We start from the raw sequence: 14993 nt of genomic DNA, 5'->3' as shown, positions 1-14993 counted from the left end.
TTCCTTCTCTGGTTGCCTGAAAGAGAAATATCTCAGCTGAGAAACTTACTTTAAAAAAAATTTTTTTAGCATTTTATTTTGGGAGGGGGAGAGGGTAAGTATTTAGATTTATTTATTAATTTTTTTTTTAATGGAGGTACTGGGGATTGAACTCAGGACCCCACACATGCTAAGCATGTGCTCTACCACTGAGCTGTACCCTCCCCTGAGAAATTTATTAAAATTCCATGTTCCCTGGTCCTTTCTCTGCAGATCCAGATCAGTAGATGAGGGTGGGGCTGAGTTTCTCTGTAATTTGTGCCTAGGGGACTCTGAGACCCAGGCTGAGGAAGCTTCTGTGCGGGAAGGAAGAAATGATCCCCAGCGCGTGCAGACCCTTCAGGATGAGGCATTTGTCCGCCCAGATTTATGCCAAGATATTGGCCATGTGCTCACACCTGAAACTGACTTGGGAGTTCGGTGGAGGTAGGAGCCCCAGGCTGATCCTTCCCCCTGGGTCAGAGGGACTGGCAGGAAAACACTGGAAGCTGGGAGATAGAAGACTGAAAGGTGTCTGGCTCCCCCCACCCCCACCCCCATCCACAGCCAAGGTTGAGCAAGCAGGATCCAGTGGCCCTGCCTTCTGGGCCTTTGCACTTGTCCTTCTGAGCCTTCAGGGGTCGTTGCCCACCAGGTTCAGCAGGGCGTTCTTGTAGTCGCCACTGGTGTCTTCCTGGGGACAGGAGGGACACGAGAGTTAGAAGGCGGCGGTTGTGGCACTGGCCCGGCTTGGAGTCCTCTCCATCAGGAGCAGCTGCTCTTATTCCTAGGGGTCATGCTTCTTGCAGGAAGGCCTGGCACATTCCTGGGCAAGTTCCTACGCCACAGGCCCCACACGGGGTCACCCATCTTTCCTTGTTTGCCATTTCAGGCAGTTCGTTTGTGTCTCCTTTTGATTCTCTTACGAACTGCAGGGGGGCTCACTGTGGCCAATGAGTCATAGAAACAGTTCTTCTCTTGAGCGAGATGGGCATTTTGGTGCCTCCTTATCCCATTCGCTGCCCCAGGGGGCATCCCCATGTTTCATTCAAGACCCAGGGGTGCCCAACCATTCACTTATTCAACATGATCCATCATTCATTATTGCAGATCTGGGAACCAAGGCTGAAATCAGGGTGCCCAGTGCCCCACTTGGAGGCAGAGGGTGCAGTAGAGAGAACCTGGGCTTTGAGCCCATGGAGAATCTGGACCACAGCTCCATCACTCACAGACCCCGTGGCTGAGTCAAGTCTCATCGTCACTCTGAGACTCAAGCTCATTTATGAAATGACATTGATGATGATATGAACCTTGCTGAGATGTGGTGTGAGGTAAATAGCAGGAAAAACATGAGCTTGACGGCATAGCAGCTGCTCACATGGGGTCAAGTGACGTTGGTCACCCAGTAGGGTAGACCCCACAGGTCGAGTGGCTGAACCCCCTTTCTGTGGTCTACCAGCCCCCCCCCCCAGCTATTAGGCAGGTCCTGACAGGACTGGCCAGCCAAGGATCTACACACAGAGCCGGGGGAACAGGAAAGCTCCCTTTTTATGTGGTTGAGGAAAATGGGACCAAGAGAGGGTACTGGATTTCTTCAAGGCCACTCAGTGAGTAAGTGCGAGGGCTGGGGACTAGTTCTGCTTTTTTATGCTCTACAGCAGTTTATGTCTCATGGAAATTATCTAATTCCTTAACTGTTTTGTCTGTCAAGTTTGCTTGTAAAATCATTGGTGCCTGAAATTTTCTTGGAGATTTTAAATATGTTTTTTCTTTTTTTCACTACTTCCCAAAAGATTTTTGTAATATAGTCTTTTTAAAAGCCATTCATTTTGTCTACCTTCCCAAATATATGAGTATAAAGTTATAATGGGATTTTTATACATTTTTCTATTAATTTCTATGCCAGAGTTTTTAATGCTAGTATCACTGTTGGAAATCATTTTTGCTCTGATGACGTCTACAGGGAGTGGTCTGTGCCAAAAAGAAAATATTTGGTCAACTTATTCACAGTTCCTAGGAAATTTTCTCTTTAGGTAAACTTTAGGTAAAATCTAAGAGGGTGGGCTTCATGTAGGTTTAGATAAGGGGCTAAATTAGTGATTATGCACTAATTAGATTAGTAAGTCGCCATAATGAGGTCTACATGTTAGTTGGGTCAAAAGTAATCATTTTCACCCAGCAGTGCTTTTGTCCTCCTGGAGTCTGACCGTGGCTCTGTCTAACTGGATTGATGAGAAGGAATAGAAATCTTTCTGATGCCTCAGAGACCATGTGTGGTTGTAGGAATTCATGATACAGGCTGGGACTGTGTTGGGAAAGCCAGCGCTCTGAGTAACACAGCTGCAGCCTGCGCTGATTTTCACCCAGCCCTCCTAAAACAAAACCAAGAATAATTTCCACCCCTCCCACCCCCACCTGCCTACTGGGCCACTCTGAAACGTCTTAAAGCAGAAATGTCTTTTTAACATTCTGTAAGCTACGTGTTTCTTGGGAAGCGTAGTGAACAATAGATGTTTCAGAATGACTGGAGACCTGACTTAATAGCCAGTGAAGACTTGAGGATATATTTGTCATGATTTGACTTCTGGTAATGAAGCTGTCAAGGTCTCAATTGGCGTTAATGGCCGGAAGAGCTATTTCTGTGAAGTGATAATCACTCTGCGTTCTCTCGGCTCCAGAACTTTCACTAATTGGAATCCAGTTAGGCAACCCACTGGAGCCCATCTGATTTATCTCTGTAAAACTTTGCTGCCAGAACTACTTCAATCTGGATGGGACTGCCACACCTCAATTCCTGCTAAACTATTTACTCTCACTGACTCTTCAGATACGGTTCTTTCTGCAAGGATGCAGTGTGTCATTTTCAGAGGGGCACCCATAACTCAAAGGCAAAGCTAACTTTCTGTGTGAAATGTCCAGGGGCCTCCATCCCCCTCCAGGCTCTAACCTCACCCACCTCCTTGCTGACCCCTGCACATACCACATGGCAATGCAAGGATCTGATGCCCACTGGGAAGGGACGGACATCTGTGACTTAGGACATTAGCTGCGGGATTCAGGTTTCCCAGTAAGGTCCGTTTCAAACTGGTGTTAGAACTGGGAGAACTGGGAACTCGTGGCTTGCCATGATCATGCTGCTGAGGGTCTTGCCGCACATCTTCTTGAACTGACACTTGGTAAGATTTAAGTCAATCTCACTCCTTGAAACGATGTGTCTTATCAGGGTCCCATCCCGAGTCCCTGCTCCCTGGACAAGACACAGCAATCACCCGTCACTTCTGCTTTTTTTTTTTTTTTTGGTGGGGGCGTAATTAGGCTTATTTATTTATGTATTTGTTTTTTAAACGGAGGGACTGGGGACTGAACCCAGAACCTCGTGCGTGCTGAGCATGCCCTCTACCACCGAGCTGTGCCCTCCCCCCAGCCATCACCTTGTGCCTTTGTCCATCTCTGTGATGATGGACAGATCTATGTTGTGTCCCGGGGGCTTCCACAGGGGGTGGAGACACAGGAATGAGCCCCTGCTTTAGCAGTGACGCACTGAGAGGGATGCGCTAAGGGATCCCTTGATCTCCTCTCACTCATTGCCCATGTCTCTCCCTTATTAGAAGCCAAATGCCCCCAAATTGCAGTGTGTGATTGGCCACATCAGATTCTAGACACAAAATGCTCACTGCTCCGGGAATGAGACTGCTTCCGAGGGCAGCAACATCATGAAATCAGTTTAACTGGCCAACCCACATGCAGGACCTTCCCGCTCACTTTTATCCTTGGATAGTCTCATGTCAGAGGGAGCCACGTGGCCAAGGGAATCCCACGCCTTCTGTCATTCCCTGGCCAGATGTAGCCAAAGACCTTGGGGTTCCGACTTTAGGTAATGTTAGCAACCATCAATCACAGAAGGTGGGTACCAAGGAATTCATCTGACTGTCTATTTTCCACTGTGGTTCTAGTGGAACCAGACCCTCCACGAGTGTTTTGAACATCTGTGTGAGCAGCTGGTGCAGGCTTTCAGGCAGGCAACCCCAAACCGGCACCTGGACACACGCAGGAAAGTTGAGTTGCCACGTGTGGCCATCCCCCCTCCGAATGTGTCCGTTCAAAGCGTGCCTTAACCTCCTGGCAATCCTGACCTGTGCTTCCTCAAGGAGGCCACATGGACAGTTACATACAAATAAAGTTTTACATAAAAAGGACAATTGCACTGGCTTGGGCTCAAATCAAGGCTCTATTATTTCCCAGTTGCGTGACCTTGGACCGCAAGCCTTGGTTTCACGGTCTCTAGGAGGGCAGATATGACATGGGTCTCACAGGGTTGTGGTGAAAGTTCATTGCGATGAACACCTGGCAATACACCTGCTCACATCCAGCCTTCGGGAGGTGCGGCTTCCCCTTCCCCGCTTCAGTGTGCCCTCTGACCCACAACAGGTTGGGATAAGAGGAGACCCAAGTGTTGAAGACTTGGGTGGTGGCTCTGAGCATCCTGGCTTTGCCATCGGTGCCGCGTAGGGTAACGGGTAAGGCGCACAACAGACAGATCAGTCACCTTCAGGGCATAGTAAAGTCGTAGTAAAGTAACTGTGGAGGTTCCGGGTGCATTTAACTGGCAAACAGGAAAGTTGTGTTATAACCAGAGGTTGTAGGCGGCATTGTGTATGTGTTTGTTTATTTAAGTCTTGCCTCGAATCTTAAGGGTTAGCATTGTGCACGTCTTAGCCTACTTATTTGTGCCCTGCCTCATCTTAAAATAGGCTTTGTGTCAGGAGGGGTGGGGCAGGGAAGGAGGCCTTGGGTACCGGATCCGGGTGCAGAGCCCAGAGCAGGCAGACAGAAGGGCGAGGATGGAACACACTGGGGCGCACGGGGCTGCGCTGGCCCACAGAGCACCGCTCCACCCAGGGGAGCTCCTGGGCTTGTACATGCCAGAGCCGGCTTCCCCGGGAGTCCAGCCACTCAGCTCCGTGAAGGAGCCACTGTTATGATGACCTCTGGCCTCTAAGTGCCCGCTTTACATGTCACTTAGCAGAGGGCCCCTGCAGCTTGAGTTCCCCTGTGGCGGGTGGGGCTGGGCCCCAGAGCGCGCAGGTGCCCGGACGTCTGCTCTCAGGCTCGCTTCATGCACGGTGTTTCTAAGACACGGGGTCTGGGTGGGGAGGTTGGCATTTTAACCCAGGCGGCAGAAAGAGTGAGGGCTAGGAGGGAGGTGGGCATGAGTTCAAACCCCACCTGATGGCACCGTGTGCCCTCGTGACTTGACTTCCCTGCCCTGCTCTGTCCTCGCCTGTGGAATGAGTGACTGGAGTCTTTGAGGAGAAGCAGATGGGAGGCGCCCAGCACCCGAGGGCACCGCGTGGCTTCACTTTTCCCTGCCCGAAGATTTGTTTAAATTGGATCCAGGGGCTGCCTTTGGAAGCTGGGACTGGAGTGGGGGGCACGCTTAGATGCTCACACAGACTGGATTTATCAAGGCAGTCAAAGGCGGCTGGGGAGTGTCAGCTGTCCCAGTTCACCCTGGAGACTGGGACACGTGGTGCAGCTCTCCTGGCTTCCTGGCTGCTCGGCACCAAATGGGGGACCTCCTGGTGTAGAGGTGACCTTGGCTCCATCTTGGGATGGAGGAGGGAAGTCCCCTGCCCTGGGGCTCGGTTCTTCACTCTGCACTGACTCCTCTCCCTGTCCCCTCAGAGTTCCAGTGTCCTGGGTGAAGGGGCCATGCTGAGAGGGGGGCTGGAGTGGAGGCTCACCTTGAAGGTGAACATGGGACCCAGTCTCTTGCTGCTGCACCCTGGGCCCTTTGCCTTTGGTGCTGTCCCAGCACGGAGCCCCAGGGCCGGCGGACGCACGTGAGTCTGAGCACGGGGCTCCGTCTCTCACCCACTGTGAGCATGGTCTCCTCCAGCGAGCCGTGGGCCTCACCCCTGTTGCTGTGCTCAATGCTCTTGTTGGCAACTTTCCGATACTCCTCAAACACTGTGGAGAGAGGCCTTCCCTTAGGGGACATGCGCATCTCAGCAGGACCTGCACCCCCAGCATCTCAGATCAGAGACTGCACACCAGTGCACCACCCCTGACCTCCACTGGGTTGTCGGGGAAAGGATGCAGGGCTCCCTGGCTCTCTCCCCAACTCCGTGACTTGACAAGGCCACACACTGGATATTCAGCGTGAAGGGAGAGGCCCTGTGGCCAGAGTGCCTCCACCCCGCCCCCACTGCCCCCACCGGGTCCCACCTGACATTGCCTCCCTGCCTCCCTTTCCCGGTACCTCTCATCAGGTGCGTGGCACTGTGTGTGCACAGGATGGTGATGAATTTCATCTCATCAGTCCCGCAAATCTTCTCGCCCACTGCATACAGATCCTGGCATTGGGACACCCACAACAAGCCAGTGAAGGTGAGCAAGCGGGTGAAGGATGGTCCCTCGTCCACCCTCCCAGGTCAGCATGCTCCTCTGACTGATCATCTTTTTGATGGGAGCCCGCTATCCCTGAATGGTTAAGTTCTCTTCCTGATACTGGGCTCTGCCTCTGGGCACCTCCAAGCTCTCTGCCAGCAGGCAGACCTATGGAAGGCTGACTGCTCGCATCTGAGCCTCAGAGACCCAGGGTCCCTGGGTTTGTAGGCGGTTCCTGCCGAGCAGAGCTTCAGCGGACCCCACCCAAATCAGTCTCCTTCCTCTCCTACACCCTCACTTTCCTCTGTAGACACCAAAAGGTCAAAGCCTGCAGAGAGCTGAGCTGGGATCCAGCCTAGCATCAGAGAAAACCCCCACAGGCAGAGGGGCTGGGTGAGGCCCCGGCCCCCTTGAATCTACACGGCAGAGGGTGGGGCCAGGTGGCCAGCAGGGTGGAAGCTGCTGAGGGAGGCCCCCACCTGTGCATCTTGGAGGGCCAGTCCTGGGTCCACGAAGCCGCTCAAGTCATCCTTGCTGCCCTGAGAACAGAAAAGGCGGCTTTGTAAGGCAGGAGCCTGAGCAGAGCCACTGGGGCAGAGGGCAGAGGGCAGAGCCGGGCCAGAGGGCAGACAGTTATCCTCTCCAAGCCTCGGCTCTCTCTCATCCGAAAAATGAGAGCAGTTAGGGATGCCTCGTAGGGAGCTGGGGGGTTCAGTGAACTAAGGTAAGCAAAGTGTCTGGCCTGGGGCCTGATGGAAAGGACCTGCTCAGTGACGGGCCTTCTCCTCCCACTTCCCCTGTGCCCTCGTGTGGCTGAGTCAGGAGAGGTGCGGGGGCCCTGCAGTGTGGACCCTATAGCCACACCAGGAGGTATCAATGTGCACCGATGTCTGGCCACCACGCTTTGCATGCATTTATCACGTGTTTACCCAGCACGCCGAAGCCTGGCCCTGTCCTGTGGGTAGTGGGAGGTGGGAGGAGGGACAAAGGGTCCAGGCTGTGTGCTGCCTGCCCTTGGGGTTCCCGCAGGGCAGGAAGGAGGAGGCGCCGGTACGGCAGCTCCAAGGCAGGGAGACAGCCCCGTGGCACAGCACACAGCGGAGCCCGGCCTGCGTCTCCGGCATGTGGGAGAGAAGAGGGCATTCCAGGCTCGGGGAACAGGACCAGCAAAGTATAGAGACAGGGAAACAGCTCGGGGTTGGGGCCATGGAGCAAATACAACGGAGCAAGTGAAAGAGAAGGTGGGAAAGGAAGACCGGGCCAGATGACAGAAGGCGGGACCAAGCGGGCCGTGGGGGGCCATCAGAAAGTGTTCCAGGTAAAACACAGGACGGCGAGTGAAATCTGATTTTCAGAGAAACAGTGCATCATTTTTTTAGTGTATGTCCCATTTACCCCATGTTGCCAGCGGGCTGGGCTCTGGACAAGGGCCTGGTCCAGAGTGGGGCTGCGTCCCAGGCTGTTTCTGGCAGCGGCAGTCCCCACGGCCCCCAGCACACGGGGCCCCCGTTTACCTTGCCAAACTGAGCCTTGAAGGGCTTGGCGATCTCCTGCCGCTAAGCATTGCTTCTCTTCGTGAGCACGTCGATGACGGCCTGCTCATTGGTGACTGCAGGGTGCACAGCGTGAGCACCCCCACTGCCCCAGGGGTGGGGGGCTGATGAGGGCTGGGGAGGAGGGAGGGCAGCCGCTTGATGGCCAGGCAGTGGGGGTACATCATCTGAAGATCTCCGAAACCTGTGGTTTTCACAGCGTAGACAAGACAGTCAGAAAATCCCTCTGTCCACCCTGCCACCCACACGATGTTGGGGCGTGGCCCAGGCCCAGCCTCACAGCAATGGACTCTGAGGACCCTCTGGTCATCTGATATGCCCTGAACATCACCCAGCACCTTTGGAGCTCAGGCGGGACCTCCTGCCCTGACCTGCCTTGTGCTGGTGGTGTGGGGGAAGAGGGTCCAGAAAACTGGCTCTGAGCCCTGGCCCAGCAGCTGGGTGGGCTAGAAGCCTCATCTCCCCCAGCCTCCACTTTTTCCTTTGGAACGTGGAGACGAGTATAAGATTTCACAGGAAGTAGAGGGCTGAATATGCTTTCTAAGTTCATCTGGGAATGGCAGTTTTTGTTAATGCCCTAATGTACCAGTTGGAGCCAGTTAGAGGGTAAATCCTGCCTGGGGTGGTAAATCTGACATGAGAGCTGTCTGGGCCGGGCTACCCACATCCCCTAATCCCAAAGGCTTCTGGCCCGCCCTTTCAGATGCTGGAGACAGGATGGAGCCGGCCCTGCGGCCCACCTAAGTTGGTGGGGGGAGCTGCAACCCCTGCATGGCTAGAGCCCCCGGGCCCAGGTCAGCCCCGCAAAACCCCCAACATCATCCCATCCAAAATTCACCGTGACACGCAGGGTCCAGAGTTCTTGGGGCCATTTTACAGGTGAGAAAGCTGTGACTGAGTGCGGTGAAGTCCTTCGCACAAGGACACCCAGGAACACACAGCGGATGTCCCCCCTCCCCCACCCCCGTTACTCACAACCGCCTTCCCCGTGTCCTTGGTCTTGGGGGTGTGTATAGACCTGTGCTGGGGAAGGTGGGGCCTGTGTGATTCTCTGGGTGGCGAGAGTCGATCACAGAGGATTATGGGGAGGCCCCCCCGACCAGGCTGCCCCGGTATCCCCTCTCCAGAGCTGTGAGCAGAGCGGGCAGAGCCCCCGAGAGTCCCTGGGCCCCGGTGGTAAGGCAACTCACCAATCCCCTCCATGGCTTTGCAGAGGGTCTCCGAGTCGGGGTCTGGGTTGAAGTGGGGACTGCCCTTCACCGAGACACCCTCCTGTTCAATCTGCAAGAGAACCCAGGCCCGCTCAAAGCCGGAAGGCAGGGCAATTTGCAGCCGATCCCAGCAGGGTGAGCACCAGTTTGGCCCCTGCTGACCAGAGGCTGGGACTCTCCATCCATCCAGGCCCTGCCCACCCTCCCTGGGAGAGGGGTGCCTGGGAGGCCGAAGCTTCTGGATATGCTAGTTTACAGCAGGTGTCTTGAGGAAGGGGTATCTTTGTCCATGTTGCACTTAGTGGCCACGTGGCCCTTCTACAGAGGTCCCACGTGCCTATTAGCCCCTTGGCCAAGGGGAGGCCTGTCCTGCCAGTCCGGCCCTCACGCTGGAAGGAGGTGTCTCCTGATGAGCTGGTCAGCACCACCTAGCCACTCCAAGTGGTGGAACCCCAGCTCTCAGTGCCAGCGCCAGCCCCGGAGAGCTGAGGCTTACAGGCTCAGACAGCACGAGGGAAGACCTCAAAGGTGGCTGGTACCGGGGCCGCTTACAGAGCCGCCACGCTGACTGTGGGGCATCAGGAAGAAGGTGTAAGACTGGACGCCAGCCTTCAGTGTCGGGGGCCTCGTCTCCCTCCTGTGTCTCCCACGGCCAGCTGCCCCGTGAGGACCGCACACCCGGCAGTCCTGTGCCACGTCTCCTCCGTAGCGCTGGGTCCTTAGATCCTCAGCTGGACATTTGTTTTCTCCTTACTTGCATTTCCTGGATTTTTGTGATGAACATTGTCTTGAAAGAAAAAAATAAAAACCACACCCAAAATAGGGGGGATGGGGTGGGGAGGAGGGGCTGGGCCTGAGGGACGACCAGCTGGGACTTGCTGGGACACCAGAGAGGTTTCACTGTCCAATCTCCTAGGAGGCCTGTGAGGCTAGATGGCCTGGAGACGGCCACCCAGAGGCATCAGCTGTGTAGGGAACCTATTCCATACATGAGGGGACCCTCACCCACCCAGAGACCGTGCCTGCCCAGCCTGCCTGGGAGGGATCGCTGGTTCCCCACACGGCTCTGTGGGACTGCCTTGTCTCCTCTGCAGAATGGCTCCTTGGTTAACAGGCTGGCATCAGCCAGAGCCACAGAACCTTCCCCATCCCTGCCCCTGCCCTGGGGCGTGGGCTCTGAATCAGGCTGGGTCTCTCCCAGCTGGTGCCATCTGAGCAGGCCCGGCCACCCTCAGCTCCCTCCAGCACCATCAGCCAGCAGCAGGAAGGGACAACCCTTTCCAAAGCTATAAGGACACTGATCAAGAAAGGAAAGGCTTCATGGAGCAGAACACGCTGCCTGGGGAGCGTGCAGACGAGGTTGGGAAGCCAGGTATGGTTTGAGCTCACTCTGCCCTCTTCCTGAGAAGTGGGTATTTACCAGAAGGCAGAGAGCCAGGGCACCCAGCCGAACATCCTGCTAGCTCAGGGCTTTTGCAAGGCTACAGGCTCTTGGAGGCAGAGGATTAGGTTTAGGGAAAAAAAAAAGTTTGGTGCTTTGAAAATTGTGAATTAACTAGGTAAACAAAGTACCCCTGCCCTTGACTTCCAAATCTCTACTCCAGATCTTGCCTGAGGGCTCTTGAGACTTGGGCCCTGCAGAATTTCTTAGGTGCAAATGAATGATCCCTCTTAAGTATGCAATTTGGGAGAGGGGTGGTAGAGGAGGGAGGTTGGAGATGGGAATTGAGTTTGAGGGAGACTCGGAGATCCTTCCAACGGAAGGGAGTTTAGTCCCATTGCATTTGGTCTCCCACTCACCTGTTCATCCACTCCTTCTGTCTGCCCCACATCCACTCATTTTCTCTTCCACCTATCCTCCCACCGAGTCATTCATCCATCTGTTCACCCCTTCTCCACCCAGACATCCCACCACCACATCCATCCACCCCTCCATCTATCCATCCAACCACCCAACCACCCATCCATTCAGTCACCACGTCCATCCTTCCTCTTTTTCTTTTTTCCTTCCTTCCTTTCTTCCTTCCTCCTTCCTTCCAGGCCCTGGTTAGATCCTGAAAATACAGCGCAGCCTCCTATCCATGGTTTATCTGTAAGGATATTTCTTTTGAGTAAAAGGTAAGAAGTCTTTCCATAGTTTTCGCTCAAATTTCAAATATCTGGTGACAGATCTTCCTACTTTATTTCTTAGCACCATGTTTCACAGAAGAAAATTTCAGAAGTAATTCCTTGTGGAAATTTCATCCAGAGAGCCTGTGTGGTCCCAGATGTGGCCCAGCTGTGTGCTGGCATACACTGCCTCCCTTGTATGTAGCACCTGAGGGAATGCAGGTCATCGGGGAGAGTGGGGTCATCTGAGACCTCAGTGCTGAGCTCTTGGGGCCCCCCAGGAGGGGCTCCCCCTCTGCTCTTTTCCCCAGGCTGGCATTCTGGGGCCCTGCAGCAGTGGCTGACCACGCTGTGTGTCCCAATCACCATGGAGCGGGCCACTCAGCGGGTCTGAGGCTGGGCTCAGGTGGCCGTGTCTGTAATAGGTCCCCAGGGGCTGTGATCTCACCACATGGAGAAGCCTCGAACTCCCTTCCTGTGATGTGGCTTTAGGGGGAAACAAGACAGTTTCCTGGCAGTTAGACCCCAGGATGTCAGCATGGTGTGCTGGGGCTCCAGGTTTTTGATCTAAGACCCCCATGCTGGAAGGAGGACCTGCCTAGGCCTCTGCTGGGCCATGCGGGGTGGGCTAGTCCAGACAGGAACATTTTCTCTGGAAAGGTGACTCAGCCAGTCAGTGACTCTACATCCATAACGTGTCTGTGACACTCTCAGGGGAGCTGCCACGCCTCGGCCCTCCCTCGTCACGGGGCTGCCCAGGAGAACCTGGGAAACGGAGCTTGGTCTCCACAAGGAGGCGCAGACAGGGCCCCGTCCTGCAGGCAGGCGTCCTCGAGCTGACCTTTCAGCCCTCTCAGGTCCTGGTACCAGGTTGGTCAGGGCCTCAAAGGTCCTTTGTCCTTCCCTGGTACCTCAGCCAGTCCCAGGGGGGGTCTGCCTGGAATCTTGCTGCTCATGGGTCGTGGGTGCTGAGGCCCATGGGGTCTGGACTCTGGCATCAGGCCACTCAGATTCTAACCCAGGTGCTAATGCTCACTAGTGTGACAGCCTCGGGCACCGTCTCAGCCTCCTTGTACCTCTGTTTCCTCATCTGTGGGTAAGGATATTAGTATCTATAATGCAGAGGTGGCCCAAGGCTCAGATGAGATATTGCATGTGAGGGGCATAGGGGGATGTGCAGCACACAGTGGCTGCTTAGTGAGTTTCATCCTTATCCTGCCACGTTGGCTGGGTCCCTACAAGGAGGCTCCTGTCTGCCTGGCTGGGTGGGACCCCACTGGGAGCAAGGCCCAGACTCAGGCCACCTGGGGCAGCAGCTGACTTTGGAAAGTGCGCAGCACTGGGCCCTCCCTGCCGCATCTGCCTCCTCAAGACTGGTTTCCATCAGCCAGGATGAAAATGCAGGCCACCCTGGCCCCTCGACCTGTCCCGGCGGCTTTACTGGGGCCAGACTTGGGGCTGCCCCATGTTGCCCCTGGCTTCCTCTTGGTCCCACCTGTCCAGGCCCAGTATGTCTGAATCTGAGAGCCCCTGTGTTGTGTCTTTCGTGGCAAAGAGACTTCCTGCATTAGGACAAGCCTGGGTCACCCACCAAGCCTCACAGAGAGCCTGGGGGTGGGGGCAGAGAGAGATCCAGTTTCACACTAGACCCCTGCCTGCTTGCTGTCACTAGATATCAATGAGCCTCGGTTTCCTCATCTGTAAAAATGGAAAGAGCAGCCCTGATGTCCCAGGGCTCCCTGGGGATGAAGGGAAGGAAGGAGTGCAGAGCGTGCAACATCATGCCTGCCCAGGGGACATCACCTGCTCGTCGTCTTCATCCCCCTTTTGTGTTTTCATCTCCTTAGCATGAGACCGCCTCAGGCTCAACCCCATATGAATCACCCCTGAGAATCTGTTCATTCAGCTGGGACACGGAGACTTGGGGCCAGGGTGTGCTGTCCTCCCTAACTCAGCCCATAGGTTTCACTCCTGGATTTCAACTGCACAAAGTCCCTGTGGTCCAGGTCCCCCTCCCATCTCCTGAGGCATGGGCATCGATGAGTGCTCCAACCTCAGCCTCTCAAATCAGGTTGCTCTCCAGCTCAAGCTCCTTCAGTGGCTCCCCATTGCTCTTAAGGTAGAGCCTGAGCTTCTTAGCCGGCCGTGCGGGCCTCCACAGGACCCAGCCCTGCCTGCTTCTCTAGCTCTGCCTACATCTCCCCCTACCCTCTACCTTTCCCTCCAGGACCCTCAAGCCAATGGGAGCTACTTCTCTTTAAAATCAAGCTTCCAGCTCTTCTGAGCCTTTGTACGTACTGTTCTCTCTTTAAGGGAACAGCTGCCTGATTCCTCCTGGAACACCTACTCATGGGCACACACCATGCATGCGCACATGGCTCAGCCATGACTTCCCCCTCTCTTCCAGCAGCCTGACCCCTCCCCACAGGCATCCTTCCTCTGGCTCCCCCAGCCCCTCAGCTTTCCTGGGAGCATTTCAAGGCTTCTTTATCTGCCCATCTCCTCTGTTCCCATCCTGACTGGACATGAGCGCCTCTAGGGCCAGAGCAGTTTCTCATCTTCCTCCCCAGTCTGGCGGGCAGTGTGGTGCCCGGCCGGGCAGGCAGCAGAGTGTTGCCTGAGCCGACCTCCCTCCAGACCATCACTGTGCGGGCACCCTCCGCCTCTGCTCACTCTACACTCACCCAGGCTTTCCGCCGGGCCATCTCATTCACTTCGCTGGCGCCTCTCCCCGGGGGCGATGAAGATACACCGGTCAGCCCTCCCTCCACCCAGAGACTCTGCAAATGGACTTGCCCCCTACCGCACTCAGAAGAGCAGGTGCTCCGGGCTGGGCGTGGTTGCACCGGCAAACAGGTCCCAGGCCCCAAGGAGCACCACCCCCAGCCCCCGCCCCCGGGCTCTGCTTGACACTCGGCCCTCCTGTGGCTCTCAGGCCCCACCCAGACACCAGCCTGGGCCTGCCCTATGGAAGCAGGTGGAAGATCCATGTAACATACTAAGAAATGGAAACTCCAACATTTAGATAATTTGCATAAGTCATACTTTTTGTGGGAAGAGGCCGCAGGATCCCCCAGGCCTCTCTGACTTGCCTGCTCCGCCCTGGGCCCCGCAGGACAAGCTGGCTGCCAAGGGAGGGAGGAATCTCCCCAGAAGAAGTGAATTTTTTCCTTTCTGGGGTTTGCCCTCCCTGGGGCCCCTGCCTAGATCATTCCTCGCCACCGCTTTCCCCTTGCTGCCCCTTAAGCTGCCCTTCAGTGTGAACCTGTGCCTCAGAGATGCCCCAGCAGCCCCTCCATCCTGGGGAGACTCCCCAGGGCTTCCAGCATCCCCGCTGCTCCTGGAGCCCGAGGGAAAAGCAGCCCCACAGAGGTGTGACTGTTTCACATTCAGTGAAGCCTTTCAGGGTGTCAATGAAAAACCAGTCATCTAAGGAAGAAATGGAAATTTTTATTCGAGGGAAATTTGAGGATTATAACCTGGGAGGAGCATCTCGGAAAGCTCTGAGAACGGTTCCGCCTGTTAGAACTCAATTGACATAAGGTTTTTGAGACAGAAGGCTGCACATGAAATGAGGTATTATTGACCGTTTACACAATCCAGAGCTGAGCATCAGCGTGGCCCCTTACAAGGTCGAGCAGGAATGCTGTCTTTTAAGGAGTTGTCCCGTCGTTGCTAGGAGAAGGTTGCTCTTGCTGGTTGAGAACATATT

General features: G+C 55.2%; 1 pseudogene; it reads right to left on the bottom strand.

The window, feature by feature from the left end:
- Nucleotides 1–621: 621 nt before the first annotated feature.
- On the bottom strand, nt 622–14271 carry LOC102540835 (annexin A8-like; annotated as a pseudogene).
- Between the last annotated feature and the right edge of the window lie 722 nt (nt 14272–14993).

This window comes from Vicugna pacos, chromosome 11 (assembly GCF_048564905.1).
Source record: "Vicugna pacos chromosome 11, VicPac4, whole genome shotgun sequence".
Taxonomy (NCBI): Eukaryota; Metazoa; Chordata; class Mammalia; order Artiodactyla; family Camelidae; genus Vicugna; species Vicugna pacos.
Note: the sequence above shows the minus strand (reverse complement) of the source record. Positions and strands in the feature narration are given on the sequence as shown.